Source organism: Scyliorhinus canicula, chromosome 10, assembly GCF_902713615.1.
Source record: "Scyliorhinus canicula chromosome 10, sScyCan1.1, whole genome shotgun sequence".
NCBI lineage: Eukaryota > Metazoa > Chordata > Chondrichthyes > Carcharhiniformes > Scyliorhinidae > Scyliorhinus > Scyliorhinus canicula.
Genome location: NC_052155.1, coordinates 26,899,349 through 26,915,537, shown reverse-complemented (window position 1 = coordinate 26,915,537; position 16,189 = coordinate 26,899,349).

Genomic DNA, 16,189 nt, shown 5'->3' with positions numbered 1-16,189 from the left:
GTAAAACACACCTGGTCTGACCGTTCGTAAAAACGGCCGTAAAGTCCCGATCTGGGGAACCATGGCACCGATTGGCACGGCCGTACCACGGCTGTGCCAAGGGTGCCATGGGCCCGCGATCGGTGCCCACCGATCGCGGGCAGCGGGTACTTAACCCGCGCACTCTTTCTCCCTCCGCCGCCCCGCTGGATCCATTCGCGGGGCGGCTGAGGGGCATACCGGCCCGCGCATGCGCGGGTTTCACGCATATGCGTGATGACGCCATCCGCGCACACGCGGGTTGGAGTCGTCCAATCCGCGCATGCGCGGCTGACGTCATCTGACACGTCAGCCGTCGCTAACTGGCTAGCAGGCTTAACGAAATTCGTTAAGCCCGCGATGCCGGAGTTCACGGCCGCGCGATGCTAGCCCCGACCGGGGAGCAGAATCGGTTCCTGGTCGGGGGGGCGGAGGCTGGCGTCAAACGCGCCCGTTTTTGATGCCAGCTTCCCGATTTTTCGTAACTCGGGAGAATCGCGCCCCGTGTGTTCGCACACCTGAGACAGCTGAAGGCGGACGTGGCCATGTTGCAAGAGATGCACTTGAAGCTGGGAGACCAAGTTAGACTGAAGAAGGGATGGGTTGTTCCATTCGGGATTGGACTTTAAAACAAGGGGAGGTGGCAATCCTGGTTAATAAAGAGGTGGCATTTGAGGTGGGGAAGATCGAGGCAGACCCAGAGTGTAGATTTATTATGGTTAGCGAGCAGCTGGAGGGAATGGCAGTGGTGTTGGTCAATATATACGCCCCAAACTTGGATAATGTCGTGTTTGTCAGGAGGGTGCTGAGGAAGATTCCGGACATCGACTCACACCGGCTGATTATGGGAGGGGGGGGGGATTTTAATACGGTTCTGGGTCTGAGACTAGATCAGGGAGGTGATAGACGGGTTGGGGACGAAGCAATCGGGTTAGGCCCGGGATCTGATGGGTACCCAGTGGAGTTTTATAAAAGAAATTCTGGGTTACTGGGGCCGCTCCTGGTTAAGGCCTTTAACGAGTCTTAAGGAGCTGGGAGTGCTGCCCCCATTGCTGTCTCAGGCACCAATCTCTCTCATCTTGAAGCAGGACAAAGACACGGACAGCTGTGGATCGTACAGGCTGATTTCTCTTTTGAACGTAGACGCTAAATTGCTGGCAAAGATCTTGGCCACACATATAGAGGATTATGTCCCGGAGGTAATCGGGGAGGACCAGACGGGTTTTGTGACGGGCAGGCACCTGACGTCCAACATTAGACGGCTCCTGAATGTTATAATAATGCCAGCGGAGGGGTGTGAGGTTGAGGTGGTAGTAGCTATGGATGCAGAAATGGCCTTTGACCGGGTAGAGTGGAAGTACCTATAGGATATTTTAGGCAGGTTTGGGTTTGGGCAGGGATTTGTGGATTGGGTCCGGTTTCTATACCAGGCTCTGGTGGCGAATGTAAGAACCAAGCGGGTCCGGTCAGAATATTTTAGTCTCTGTAGGGGGACAAGACAGGGGTGCCTCCTCTCCCCATTACTGTTTGCCCTGGGCATAGAGCCCCTGGCAATGGGCCTTAGGTCATTGAATGTTTGGGGGGGGATAGTGAGAGGGGAAGTGGAGCACAGGGTCTCACTCTACGCGGACAATTTACTGCTTTATATCACAGACCCGTTTGGGGGGGGGGGGGGGGGGGGTGGCTGGAATTATGGAGACGCTGGAAGAATTTGGCGGTTTTCAGGCGACAAGTTAAACATGGGAAAGAGTGAGGTGTTTGCGATTCAGGCGCGGGGGCAGGAAAGGAGACTGAGGGAGTTACCTTTTAAGGTGGTGGGAAGGAGCTTTAGATATCTGGGGATCCAAGTGGCTAAGGATTGGGGACAGCTCCACAAGTTAAATCTGGGCAAAGCGGTCGATCAGATGAAAAGGGATTTCCGCAGATGGGACATGCTCCCACTGACACTGGCGGGGAGGGTGCAGACAGTGGAGATGACAGTCCTCCGAGACTGCTGTTTTTTTCCCCATGTGTCTCGATTTTTGTCCCGAAGGCCTTTTTTTGGAAAATGAATGCGGCGATCTCGGGTTTTGTGTGGGCTGGGAAAACACCGAGGGTGAAGAAGGCACTCCTGGAACGGAGCCGCGGGGAGGTGGGCTTGGCCCTCCAGAGTTTTATTAATTATTACTGGGCAGCCAACATATCGATGGTCAGGAAGTGGGTAGTGGGGGAGGGGTCGGTTTGGGAGCGTGTAGAGGCGGCATCCTGTAAGGGTACGAGTTTTCAGGCTTTATTGACGGCGCCCCTGCCGTTCCCGCCGGCTCGGTACTCCACAAGCACAGTGTAGTGGCAGCCCTGAGGGTGTGGGGACAATGGAGACAGCACATGAGATTGGAGCGGGCATCAGTGTGGTCACCGATCAGTGACAATCACCGTTTGTTCCGGGCGGCTGGATGGGGGCTTTAGAGGTGGACTGAGGGCAGGGAGGGATTGAGAGATTTGGGGATCTCTTCATTCAGGAAGGTTTCCCGAGCTTGGAGGCATTAGAGGAGTTTGAGTTGCCGGGTGGGAACGGGTTTTGGTACCTGCAGGTACAGGACTTTGTATGGAGACAGGCTGCAAGCTTTCCTCGCCGCCCTCTGAGGGGACTACAGGATAAGGTGATGTCAAAAATGGGGGTTTGGGAGGGGTGGGTCTCGGAGATATATAAGGAGTTAATGGAGTGGGAAAGAGTCCCTATCGGGGAAGTTAAGAGGAAGTGGGAGGAAGACTTGGGAGGGGAGCTGGAAATCGAGCTATGGGAAATGGCTTTGATGAGAGTTAATTCATCCTCGTCTTGTGCCAGACTTAGCCAGGTCCAGTTCAAGGTGGTTCATAGGGCCCACATGACGGTAGCTCGGATGAGCAGGTTTTTTGAGGAAGTGGAGGATAGGTGCGGACGCTGTGGGGAAGTCCAGCGAATCATGTGCATATGTTCTGGGCATGTCCAAAGTTGAGAGGATTCTGGCAGGGATTTGCAGACGTTATGTCAGAGGTCCTGGAAGAGAGGGGGACTCCAAGTCCAGAATTGGCAATATTTGGAGTATCGGAAGATCTGGGGGCCAAGGGGGGGGGAGGGAGACGATGTTCTGGCCTTCTCCTCCCTGGTGGCTCGGAGACGGATTTTACTGGGATGGAGGGACTCGGAACCTCCAAAGTCAGGAGTGTGGATTAGTGATATGGCCGGGTTTCTCAGGCTGGAAAAGATTAAGTTCACCTTGAGAGGATCAATTCCGGGGTTCACTTGGAGGTGGCAGCCAATCATCGACTTCTTCAAGGAAAATTGAACGTCAGCAGTAGTGGGGGAGGGGGTGGAATGGGCGGCATGATAGTGTAAGACAAGGACAGGGAACTTAGTACACGGGTAATTAGGAAATAGGGCAGGGGTAGTAGGGGATGTTGTTTTTAGTTTTTTTGCATGTGTCGGCCCGCGCGGTTGTTTAAGGAATGTTAAAGTGTTAAACTGTAAAAATTACAAATGCTTCAATAAAATATTTTCTAAAAAAAAACAAAAATATATCCCAGTGAGGAAGAAGGATTCTAGGAACGGGATAAATTAACCAAGTGAACGGAAGGATAATATTAAACCAAAAGAAAAAACATATAATGTGGCAGAGATTATAATGTGGTGGTGGCTCTCCACCACCTTCTCAAGGGCAATAAGGGATGGCTAATAAATGATGTCTTAGCCAGCGACACCCACATCCCTGGAATGAATGTTACTGTTGCCAGTGATTCCTTATTTTAAAAAAAAACTTAATCCAAAGCCCAGAAAAGCAATTCTAACACACGAGGCAACTTTATATTGCAAAGTGATGTGGCATTGCCAATTTAACATTAATGTAATGTTTGAAAATGAAAAGCACAAATCAGCTACTAGAATTTTAGATTTCGGTGAGACCGAGATGAGACATAAATTGTCCACAGTAAACTGGCAATATCTGCTTCTGGTTAAACCAACTGAAGAACAGTGGAAGATGTTTAAAGAAACATTTGCGCAATGCAGAACCAGTTTATCCCCGAGAAAGAAAAGCTCCACTTCACAAAAAAAGCAGCCATGGTCAATGAAAGAGATAAAGGACAGCATGAGACCAAGAGAAAAGGCTTACAAAAATGAATAGCACAGATCCGACCAAACGGGAAAGATACAAAGACCAGCAAAGGGCCACAAAGCACCTTGGACACGATTCAGCATCCTTGTCATGCCCGACGTGTCGGGATGAGGTTGTTGAATCTCACGTGAGGCCAAGCGTGATTCACAATGCCCAAAACATCTCACGAGATTCAATAGAATCTCGCAGTAAACCGCAATCTGGATCGCGCTCTTGCTGGTTATAATCTGCCCATTAAAGATTGAAAGTGGGGATATTGCCAGTGACTATGGGGAAATGGCAGACATGTTGAATCATTACTTTGCCTCAGTATTTACAGCAGAAGGAAGGATTATTTGCCGGAGGTCCTGAGGACATTAATAGTGGATCTGAGTCAAGGACTAAATAAAATTACTGCAAGCAAAACATTGATAATGAGGAAACTAATGGAAGTAAAAAGTGACAAATCCCCAGCGCCTGAAGGTTTCCATCTGAGACTGTTAAAGGAAGTAGGGGAGAACATTGTAAATGCCCTAACTATAATCTTTCAGAGTTCCCTAGATTCAGGAGTCATCCCTCCGGATTGGAAAATTGATCATGTCGCTCCGCTTTTTAGGAAGGGTGAAAGAGGAAAACCAGGGAATTGCAGACTAGTTAGCCTAACATCTGTGGAGGGGAAATTGTTGGATTCTATAATCAAGCATAGGGTAACTGAACACCTCACAAACTGTCAGTGAATCATTGAATTTTTTTCAAGAGGTGACTAAAGTAGTGACCAGGGGAATGTCTATGGATGTCATTTATATGGACTTCCAGAAGGCATTTGATAAAGTCCCACATAAGAGACTGTTAACTAAGCAGAAGCCCACAGAATTGAAGGCAAATTACTGACATGGCTGGGAAATTGGTTGAGTGGCAGGTGATAGCAAATAGAGATAATGGATAGGTAACCAAATTGGCAGGATGTGACTGGTGGTGTCCGACAGGGATCTGTGTTAGGGCCTCAATTGTTCACATTATTCATTAACGACTTGTACAATGGCATAGAAAGTCATATATCCAAATTTGTTGATGACACAAAGTTGGTTGGCATTGTAGACAGTGTAGATGACAGCATAAAATTACAAAGTGATATTGATAGTCTCGGTGAATGGGCAATACTAGCAGATGGATTTTGATGTAAGCAAGTGCAAGGTTAACTATTTTGGACACAAAAAGGATAGATCAGGGTACTTTCCAGATGGTATGAAACTAAATTCATTGGATATCCAAAAAGACTTTGGGGTTCAGGTGCATAGATTTTTAAAATGACTCTAACAAGTGCAAAAAGTAGTCTAGAAGGCTTAAGAATGCTGGCCTTTATATACAGAGGACTGGAGTACAAGGACGCAGAAGTTATGCTGCAGCTTTACAAAATCCTGGTTAGACCCCACTTGGAGCACTGTGAGCAGATCTGGGCACCACACCTTAGGAATTATATTTTGGTCTTGCAGGGAGTGCAACGTAGGTTTACAAGAATTATACCAGGGCTTCGGGGGGTCTTCAGGGATTAAGTTAGAAGGGGAGATTATACAAATTAGGCCTGCTTTGTCTAGAATTTATTCAGTTAAGGGGTGATCTGATCGAAGTCTTCAAGATATTAACTTGAAAAGTCACGGTAGATGAAGATAAACTGTTTCCATTAGTTGGAGATTCTGAGAACTAGGGGACATAGTCTAAAAATTAGAGGCAGACCATTGAAGAGAGATGTTGGTAAGCACTTCTACACACAAAGAGTGGTAGAGGTTTGGAACTCTCTCCCACAAATGGGACAGCACAGTGGTACAGTGGTTAGCACTGCTGCATCACAGCTCCAGGTTCCCGGGTTCAATTCCGGCCTCGGATGACTGTGTGGAGTCTGCACGTTCTCCCGGTGTGTGCGTGGGTTTCCTCTGGGTGCTCTGGTTTCATCCCACAGACCAAAGATGTGCAGGTTAGGCGGATTGGCTATGCTAAATTGCCCCTTAAGTGTCCAAAAGGTTAGGTGGGGTTACTAGGTTATGGCGATAGGGTGGAGGCATGGGCCTAAGTAGGGTGCTCTCTCCAAGGGCCAGTGCAGACTCAATGGTCCGAATGGCCTCCTTCTGCACTGTAGTCTTTGGCAATTGATGCTAAATCAGTTGTTAATTATAAATCTTGAGATAATTTTTTGTTAAGCAAAGTTATTAAGGGATATGGGCCAAAGGCAGGTTTCTGGAGTTAGGCCACAGATCAACCATTATCTCATTGAATGGTGAAGCAAGCTCGAGGGGCCGAATGGCCTACTCCAGTTCCTATGTCCCGATTTGCTATTCTCAGATTCAAAGTGACCTCACTTTTCAAATTGAAACCTTGGTTGTAACAACTCACTTAGCCCCTTTGTAATCTCTGGCTCTGGTCTATAGAATTTGCTGAGACTTGTCGGTAAATTGGATGTAAAACATTATTCTCTCATCTCAATAATTACATAAAAAGCTGAGCCCCCTTTACAGCTCTTTGGGGAAATACTATTTATTGCATCCCTTCAATCAGAGAATATTCCTTTTATCACTACTCTCCAGCATGCATTATAAAAAGTTGTAAGTGCATTGTGGAGAAAGCTACATTAACCAGGAAAAATACGATAAAGTACGTGAGGGGGTTCTGACAACATCAAATGATCAGATTTGTTAGAAAACCTCAATGCAACAATGTCTCCCTCCGGTGGCAAAGCAAAGAAATGCATCTCATTTCGGGCCAAGTTGCTACAATAAATAATGGAGCATTAAAGTTCTTGATTTAATATGAGCTCTACAGACATCAAGTGGAGAGAATTGAGTTAAGCTGCAATATCTCCCATAATGGAAAAGCCTGTCTAAAGGAATGTAACATAGTGGCATTGTTCATAGACTAGTAATCCAGAGGCTCTAGGGCACAAGTTCAATTCCTATCATGGCAGCTTGAGGTTTTTATAACCAAACAATTAATAAATCAGGGTTTTTAATACAAGTCTCAGAAATAGTGACCATACAACTGATGAGTTGTCCTTAAAAACCCATCAGGTTTAATAAAGCCCTTTAGTGGTTTCTTGACCTCACGCGGAGTGAAATGAGTTGGTTGAAGTCTGGCATCTGTGATACTGGGAACCTCTGGAGGAGACCGGGATGGATCATCCACTTAGCATTCCTGATTGACAGATACACCAGAACAATACTGGGAGTTAAACAGTGGATAGGATGCATAAGCTTGGCATATATTTCCTTGAGTTTAGAATGCCGAGAGGCAATTTAATCAAGGTATTCAAAATAATAGGATTCAATAGGTTGCTAGCAAAACTAGTTCCTCTGGTTCAGGATTTTAAAAGAAGTGGATGGAATCTTATCATCAGAACTCAAACACATAAGGGTGAAATCAGGTACGAGGATGAGCAGGTTCTTCGCATGCCCACATATGTTCTGGGCATGCCCACCGCTGCGGGTATTTTGGAAGGGGGTAGCGAACACAGTGTCGAGGGTGGTAGGATCCAGGGTCGAGCCAGGCTGGGGGCTCGCGATATTTGGGGTAGCAGTGGAGCCGGGAGTGCAGGAGGCGAAAGGGGCCGGTGTTCTGGCCTTTGCGTCCCTAGTAGCCCGGCGGAGGATTTTGCTTCAGTGGAAGGATGCGAGGCCCCCAAGCGTGGAGGACTGGATCAATGATATGGCGGGGTTCATTAAATTGAAGAGGGTGAAATTCGCCCTGAGGGGATCAGTGCAGGGGTTTTTTAGGCGGTGGCAGCCTTTCCTTGACTTTCTGGCAGTACGGAAGGAAAATAGGCCGGCAGCAGCAGCAACCCGGGGGGGGGGGGGGGGGGGGGGTTGTTGAATATGCCGGATGCTAATCTATTTCTTCTTTTTGTAGTTACTGGGGGGGGGGGTTGGTTTTGGGTTTTTTTTCTCTCTTTTGTTGTTGTTAATACGGTTTTCTTGTTGATATTTTCTGTTTTTGATATTTTGTGAAAATCTCAATAAAAATTATTTTTTAAAAAGGGTGAAATCAGGAAATATTTTTTCATAGAATGGTGGCACGGTCACACAGTGGTTAGAACTGTTGCTTCACAGCGTCAAGGTCCCAGGTTTGATTCCCGACTTGGGTCACTGTCTGTGTGGAGTCTGCACATTCTCGCCGTGTCTGTGTGGATTTCTTCCAGGTGCTCCGGTTTCCTCCCACAAGTCCCGAAAGACATGCTGTTAGGTGAATATGACATTCTGAATCCAAAGATGAAATGCTGGAAAATCTCAGGTTTGGCAGCATCTGTAGGGAGAGAAAAGAGCTAACGTTTCAAGTCCAGATGCTCCTTTGTCAAAGCCTGGAGCTCCCTTCTGAACAGGCGGCGGCACGTGGCAACTAGGGGATTTTTGCAGTGTCAATGTAAGCCTACTTGAGACAAAAATAAAGATTTTTAAAAAATTAAACCTTGACCAGCAATTTGTACATATATAGCATCTTTTACTTAATAAAACAAACTGAGGTGCTTCACTTTGTTGAGAACAAGAGGACACCTATTTAAGGTGATTAGTAAAATCCAATGATGATAGGAGGGAAGAAAATTACATGGAGGAACATTGTTCTTGGGAGCATTAGGAGACCTGTGTCTATGTCTTGATATTGTGTATTTATGTTTGCTCTATTACGTATTTTCTATTCATGCACGGAATGATTTGTCAGGGCTGCACGCAGTAAACTACTTTTCACTGTACTTCAGTACACATGACAATAAACAAATCCAATCCAATCCAATCCATTGAGCCCTTCAAGCCTGCTTCACCATTCAATAATACATGGCTGATCTGATTGTGGTCTCAAATCCACTTTCCTGTCTGCCCTCCGATAACCTCCGACTCCCTTGTTAATCAAAAATCTAACTCAGCCTTGAATAAATTCAATGCAACCAGAATTCCTCGGAGAAAAATAAATTCTCCTCAGCTCTGCTGAAAAACAGGAGACCTCTTATTTTTACACTGTTCCCTCAGTTCTAATCTTCCCAACAAGAGGAAACATCCTCCCAGTATTGGCTGAGGATGCAATAAGTTTCAATAAGATACACCTCTCATCCTCAGAACTCAATGGGTAAAGAAAAAGTCTGTTCACCTTTTTTTCATTAGTCTTTCATCCCAGAATGAATCAAGTGAACCTTCTCTAAAGTATTTCAAATAATGCTCTGCAATTACATCCTTTTTCAAATAAGGAGTCCAGCACGGTAGAACAAGTGGATAGCACTGTGGCTTCACAGCGCCAGGGTCCCAGGTTCGATTCCCCGCTGGGTCACTGTCTGTGCAGAGTCTGCACGTTCTCCCCGTATCTGCGTGGGTTTCCTCCGGGTGCTCCGGTTTCCTCCCACAGTCCAAAGACATGCGGTTAGTTGGATTGGCCATGATAAATTGCTCTTAGTGACCATAAAGGTTAGGAGGGGTTATTGGGTTATGGGGATAGGGTGGAAGTGAGGGCTTAAGTGGGTCGGTGCAGACTCGATGGGCTGAATGGCCTCCTCTGTACTGTATGTTCTATGTAACGTCTGCTGCCATCTCTCTCTATGTAAAACTGTACACATTACTCCAGATGTGGTCTCAGTAAAGTCCTATACAGCTGCAGTATAACTTCCCTGCTTTTATATTTTATTCCCCTTTACAATAAGCACAAACATTTTATTTGCCTTCTGAGTCACTTGCTGTATCTGCATATTAATGTTTTGTGATTTATGTACCAGGACACCCAGATCAATCTTTTCCACCAACTTCAGAAATCTTACCCAAAAGAGGACATGTTCACATTTTCCCTCATTATACTCCATCTGTCTACCCACTTAACCTGTCTATATTCCTTTGTAGACTCTTTACCTCCTCTTGACAACGTACTTTCCTACCTACTGGGGCAGCAGGGTAGCATGGTGGTTAGCATAAATGCTTCACAGCTCCAGGGTCCCAGGTTCGATTCCCGACTGGGTCACTGTCTGTGTGGAGTCTGCGCGTCCTCCCCGTGTGTGCGTGGGTTTCCTCCGGGTGCTCCGGTTTCCTCCCACAGTCCAAAGATGTGCGGGTTAGGTGGATTGGCCATGCTAAATTGCCCGTAGTGTCCTAATAAAAGTAAGGTTAAGGGGGGAGGGGTTGTTGGGTTAAGGGTATAGGGTGGATACGTGGGTTTGAGTAGGGTGATCATGGCTCGGCACAACATTGAGGGCCGAAGGGCCTGTTCTGTGCTGTACTGTTCTATGTTCTATGTTCTATCTTTGCCAACCCATAAAAAGACCCATTTATCCCTTCTCTCCGCTTTCTGTTAGCTAACCAGTCCTCTATCCATGATAATTTTTAACCCCCTGCAGTTCTTACTTTGTGTAGTAACCTTTGATATGGCATCTCCAAGTACACATCTGCAGGCTCCCCTTTATCCACCTGACTAGTTTTTTCTGAAAAATATTCTTAACAAATTAATTAAGCTTGATCTCCCTTTCACAATACCATGCCTGCTCTGTCTGACCACAATGTGATTTTCTTTCAATATTTTTTCAAGGCCTTTTACATATATACATGAAAATATCAGCAGAACAAACTGTGGTGTTCTTTGTGATTGTTATCAGGATGGATGTTGTAGTGTTCACAAAGACCACAGAAGCAAAGTTCATTAACAAAGCTAACTTTTATTTACACCATTTATTAAAACTCAACCACTTACTCCGAGAGCAAACAATAATCTAGTAATCTACACTCTATAAAAACTGTACTGATTCCTCTCGCTGCTCCTCGGCTCCCCTCTTTAGCCTTCTCCCAGAAGTCTGAGTCAATGTTTTATAGTTCTGCACCTAGCGCCATCTAGTGGTTAATGATATGACATTAACCCTTTGTTTTCTGAACATTTCCCGGAATGACACACCCCCTTTCTTTGAGAGAAATGTTTGAAATTGTTTCTGACATTTTTTTTTACATGCGTTGTTGAGAATGCGTTCATACAGTTCATGCTTAGTGTTATATTACATATAATAATTGCAATTACAGAGTTGCAGTCCTTAGTGTTTTACAAGTTTAGGTGATTTTCTTGTCCTTTTTTTACATTCTCATATCACTTGACGTGTCATTGGAATTTTCTCATCTGTTCCGGATGTGTATTCGATAACAACGCTGTTGGTAAGTCAATGTTACAAAACACGGTGTCTGGATTTGTTATAGTTGGCTCTGGAAACTGCAGCAAATTCTTTACTTTTAACAATGCTCGTCGATATCCACGAAACATCAGTCCAACCATAGTTTGTACCACATACAATCGTGGTGCAGCCTTATTTAACACCTTTGCAATGTCTGACCAACCACCATCTGGATTTTGTATCCTGATATCTCCTTCTTTCAGTGGCGGTAATAGTTTTGCATGCCTGTCATAGTATGCTTTTTGCTTGCATTTCTGTTGCTTTACCTTTTGATGTATTAACTGCTCATCCATGTTTGGAATTGTTATGGCAGGCAATGTTGTACGAATCTTCCTTCCCATGAGCATTTGGGCAGGTGACAATCCTGACGATAAATGAGTAGCTCTGTAGCTTAACAGCGCTAGGGAAAAATCCTTTTTATCATCAAATGCCTTTTTGAACAGTTGTTTTACTATTCTGACTACTTTCTCGGCTTTCCTATTGGATTGGGGCTATAATGGACTGGAGGTCACCTGTTGGAAGTTGTATCCTTCTGCAAATGACAACCATTCCCAACTGCTGAAACAGGGTCCATTACTTGTCATGACTTTTAATGGTATTCCATGTCGAGCAAATGCAGACTTTGCTGCTCTTATAACTGAGTGAGCAGTCGAATTTGACAACGTTATGACATCAGGATAATTGGAATAATAATCAATGATTATTTAATAATCATTCCCTTTGAAATAGAACTGGTCCATCCAACCTTTGACCATGGGTTTATGACACCGATCTCAATTATTACAAAGGTTTCTTTACACTGGGATGGCTGATGTGTTTGACAGACACTACGCTCTTGCATATAGTTGTCAACATTTCTATTGGTGCCGAGCCAATATACCAACAGCCTGGCATGTCATCGACACTTCTCTATCCGTTGATGCCCTTCATCTTTTCCAGAATACTTCTTCGTAGGCAGGAGGGTCAATTGTGTCTCCCAGAAGTCAGGTCATCCTTGTTACTTTAAAAACTGTTACAACTGCCTTTAGGCCATCCTTCTCTTAGGTTTTTGATCATCTGTTGAAGTAATGTGACTTTTTCAGTTTCATCCCATATTAAACTTAGCTTTGTATCAGACACAGGCAACATGTCTGCGACAAATGTGGCATGTGCTTCCACATTGAGTACTACTTCCGATGCTTTCTTATCATTGTAGCTTGTAACACTTGATAATGCATCTGCTACAGCTAGTTCTTTGCCCGGGGTATAGACTAACGTGAAGTCAAATCTTCATAGTTTCATCATCATACGCTGAAGTCTTGGCGACATGTCATTGAGATCTTTCTTTGTTATGTTGACCAGAGTTCAATGATCTGTTTCCACAACCAAATGTGGTAGGCAATACACATAACAGTGAAGTTTACTAATGCCTGTTAACAGGCCGAGGCATTATTTTTCTATCTGTGCATATCTCTGCTCCGTCTGAGTCATAGTACGAGATGCATACGCGCCTGGGTTTCCTTGAGCTTATTTTCTGCTTTCTGTAACAAAACTGCACCAATGCCATTTTGGCTGGCATCCGTTGACATTTTTGTTTCCTTCGTGGCTGAGGTGTCCACAGAAATGTAACCTTTTTAAAGCAGATTTCTTAAAGTTGTTGTTCTGCTGGACAGATTGGCAATAAACTTTCCCAAAAAAGTTACTACACCCAGCGCCCGTAGAATTGCCTTCTTATCCGTCAGTATCGGCATTGACCAGTGGCATGAATCTTAGCTTGATCTGGTTGCACACCTTCCTTTGATATAACATCTCCAAGAAATTTTAGTTTCAGGATGCCAACTTGGCACTTTTCTCTGTTCAGCTTTAAACCATAGGAATTAACTCTTGCTAGGAATTTCAGAAGCCTTTCATAATGTTCTTCTGGAGTGTTGGACCATAGTATAGCATCATCTACATACACACGAACACCTGGTATTCCATCAATGATAGTCTCCACCTGCGCGGTGGAAGATCTCGGAAGCTGATCTCCACCGCATTGTGGAAGATCTCGGAAGCTGATATTATGCCGAAAGGTAATCAGTTAAAACAATATCGGCCGAAGGGTGTGTTAAAGGTACATAATATTCTGCTTCTACGATCCAGACGTAGTTGCCAGAATCCCTCGGCAGCGTCCAATTTCGTGAAATACTTGGCATGCACCATTACTGCTGTTATCTCTTCTCTTTAGGTATGGGATAGTGTTCTCTTCTTATGTTATTATTTAAATCTTTTGGATTGATACATACTCTTAAGTCCCCATTTGGTTTACGCACACACACCATAGAGCTGATCCAGTCTGTCGGCTCAGTTACCTTTGATTTGATATGCATTGTTGCATTCTATCTAACTCATCCTTGAGACTGTCTCTTAAAGGCACTGGCACTCTTCTGGGTGCATGTATCACTGGCTTAGCATCATTTTTGAATTTAATGCTGTTCGTGACTGATAAAGTGCCCATTCCACGAAAGACATGCTTGAAGTTGCTCAATATGTCCTCAATTCTATCATTGAGTTAGCCATTTAAATCTCTGGCTTTGTACCAAATTTAATTTAATGCATGCATCTACCCCAATTAGTGATGACTTCGTATCATCCACATTTTCAAAGTCCAATGGCATACAGATGTCACTATTCTGTACCATGAGGCAGCAGGAATCTTTCATCACTATTGCGTTCCCGTTGTAGTCTATCAACCTACCAGTTTTAATTTTTTAATTCTTGGAATCGTGTTCACTTGCTTTAGATCTGTTTCTGTGATTAGATTTGCATGTGCATCCGGATCCAGCTTGAATGGATCATCAGACCCATTAATATTAGAATAATCTTATGATAATCTTTATTGTCAAAAGTAGGCTTACATTAACACTGCAATGAAGTTACTGTGAAAATCCCCTAGTCGCCACATTCCAGCGTCTGTTCGGGTACAAAGGGGGGATTCAGAATGTCCAATTCACCTATCAAGCATGTCTTTCGGGACTTGTGGGAGGAAACCGGAGCACCCGGAGGAAACCCACGCAGACACAGGGAGAACGTGCAGACTCCGCACAGACAGTGACCCAAGCCGGGAATCGAACCTGGGACCCTGGCACTGTGAAGCAACAGTGCTACCCACTGTGCCTACCATGCCGCTCACAGTGTTACAGTCCAATCTTTAATTAAATCAGAGAGTTTAAATATTGTTCTATCATCAGTGTCCAGTGCATTAACTCTGGTTATCGCATCTACCATGAAGTTATCCTGCAGAGTAAACTTAAGAGGAATCATTTTATGAAGTTAAAATTTTTTCTTCATGTCCTTCATTTTGAATACTCTTATCTTTTTATATGTATGGAACAATTTTTTAAGAGTAGTTTGCTGGTAACGCTGGATTAAATCGGCATTGTGAGGCAAATGATTGAACTTGTTGCATTGCAAGCATTTTTTCCTTTTGCAGGACAATTTTTCTTATAGTGGGCATGGCCACAGCGTGTGCACAGCATCGTGCTGGTGATGTCACTTTCAAAATGGCCACCATCAGTGGAGCACTGTCCTCTGGAACGGCGCCAGAGTTAATGGCGTTGGCCACGTTTCCAGAGTTTGAGATTTTTTCTTTAGCTCTGAACTCTGCATATTCATTTGTGGATTGCTCACTGGCCTTGCAACGATTTATGGCTTCTAACGGCAAATTCAGTCTTCTTAGCAATCTTTCTCATCATCGCTCATCATATATACCAACACTATTTGATCCTGCAACATCGCAGCTGTAACGGACGAAAAATTACAGGACTATGCTCTCAGTCTTAAATCAGTTATAAACAAATCTATCGATTCTCCTTTAAACTGAAGCATTTTCCTGAACATGTAGCGCTCGTACGTTTCATTCACCTATGCTTTGCAATGAACATCAAATTTGTCCATGACCCGTTCATATTTTTTCTGATCCCCACTGTCTGTGAATTCAAAAGAAATAAATAATTCTAATGCCTGCAGTCCAGCCAAATTGAGAAGGAGCGTGATTTTCGGATGCTCAGGAGCCGATTCTAATGCGGAGGCAGATTTAAAAAAACTTCAAATTGCTGTTTGAAATTTTTCCAGTTTAAACTTAAGTTTATTGTTCGTCCTGAAGCGTTCTGGCTTTTTCAGACCTTCCATCTTACAATCGGTAGCTTGGTACTGTCTCCGAGATCTGTGTAGAGGCTTGATTGTTTTTTTTCCAAGGAGCTAAACTAATTTTTAAACTCACTGTATACTTTTAGGAACGCACTCCTGGTACCATGTGGTGTTGTTTGTGATTCTGTTATCAGGGTGGATGTTGTAGTGTTCACAAAGACCACAGAAGCTAAGTTCATTAACAAAGCTAACTTCTATTTGCACTACTTATTAAAGCTCAACCAATTACTCCTATAATAAACAATAATCTAGTAATCTACACACTACTAACACTAATCTCTACACTATCGATAACTATGCTCTGATCTCTCTCATTGCTCCTCTGCTCTCCAGCCTTCTCCCAGAAGTCTGAGTCAGTGCTTTATACAGTTCTGCATCTAGTTCCATCTAGTAGGTAATTATGACATGACATTAACCCTTTGTATTCTGAACATTTCCCATAATGTCACACAAACATCCACACGAATAAAAATAACCAGCCCCCAACCTTCCCCACCAGCGAAATGGCAACTCCCCTCACCTGCTTTCCTGCCCTCCAGCATTAAATGGGAACATCTCGCTCTTCCCCATATCCATCCCACTTCTACAAAAATGCCATTGCTATTACATGAGAAATACATATTCAAGCATTCTCTTCTGAAGGGAAGGTATTAAAAAAGATGGAATTTTGAACATTAAAAAAATAGCATTTATTGATATTATGCAACATTTGAAAAATAACAACTGT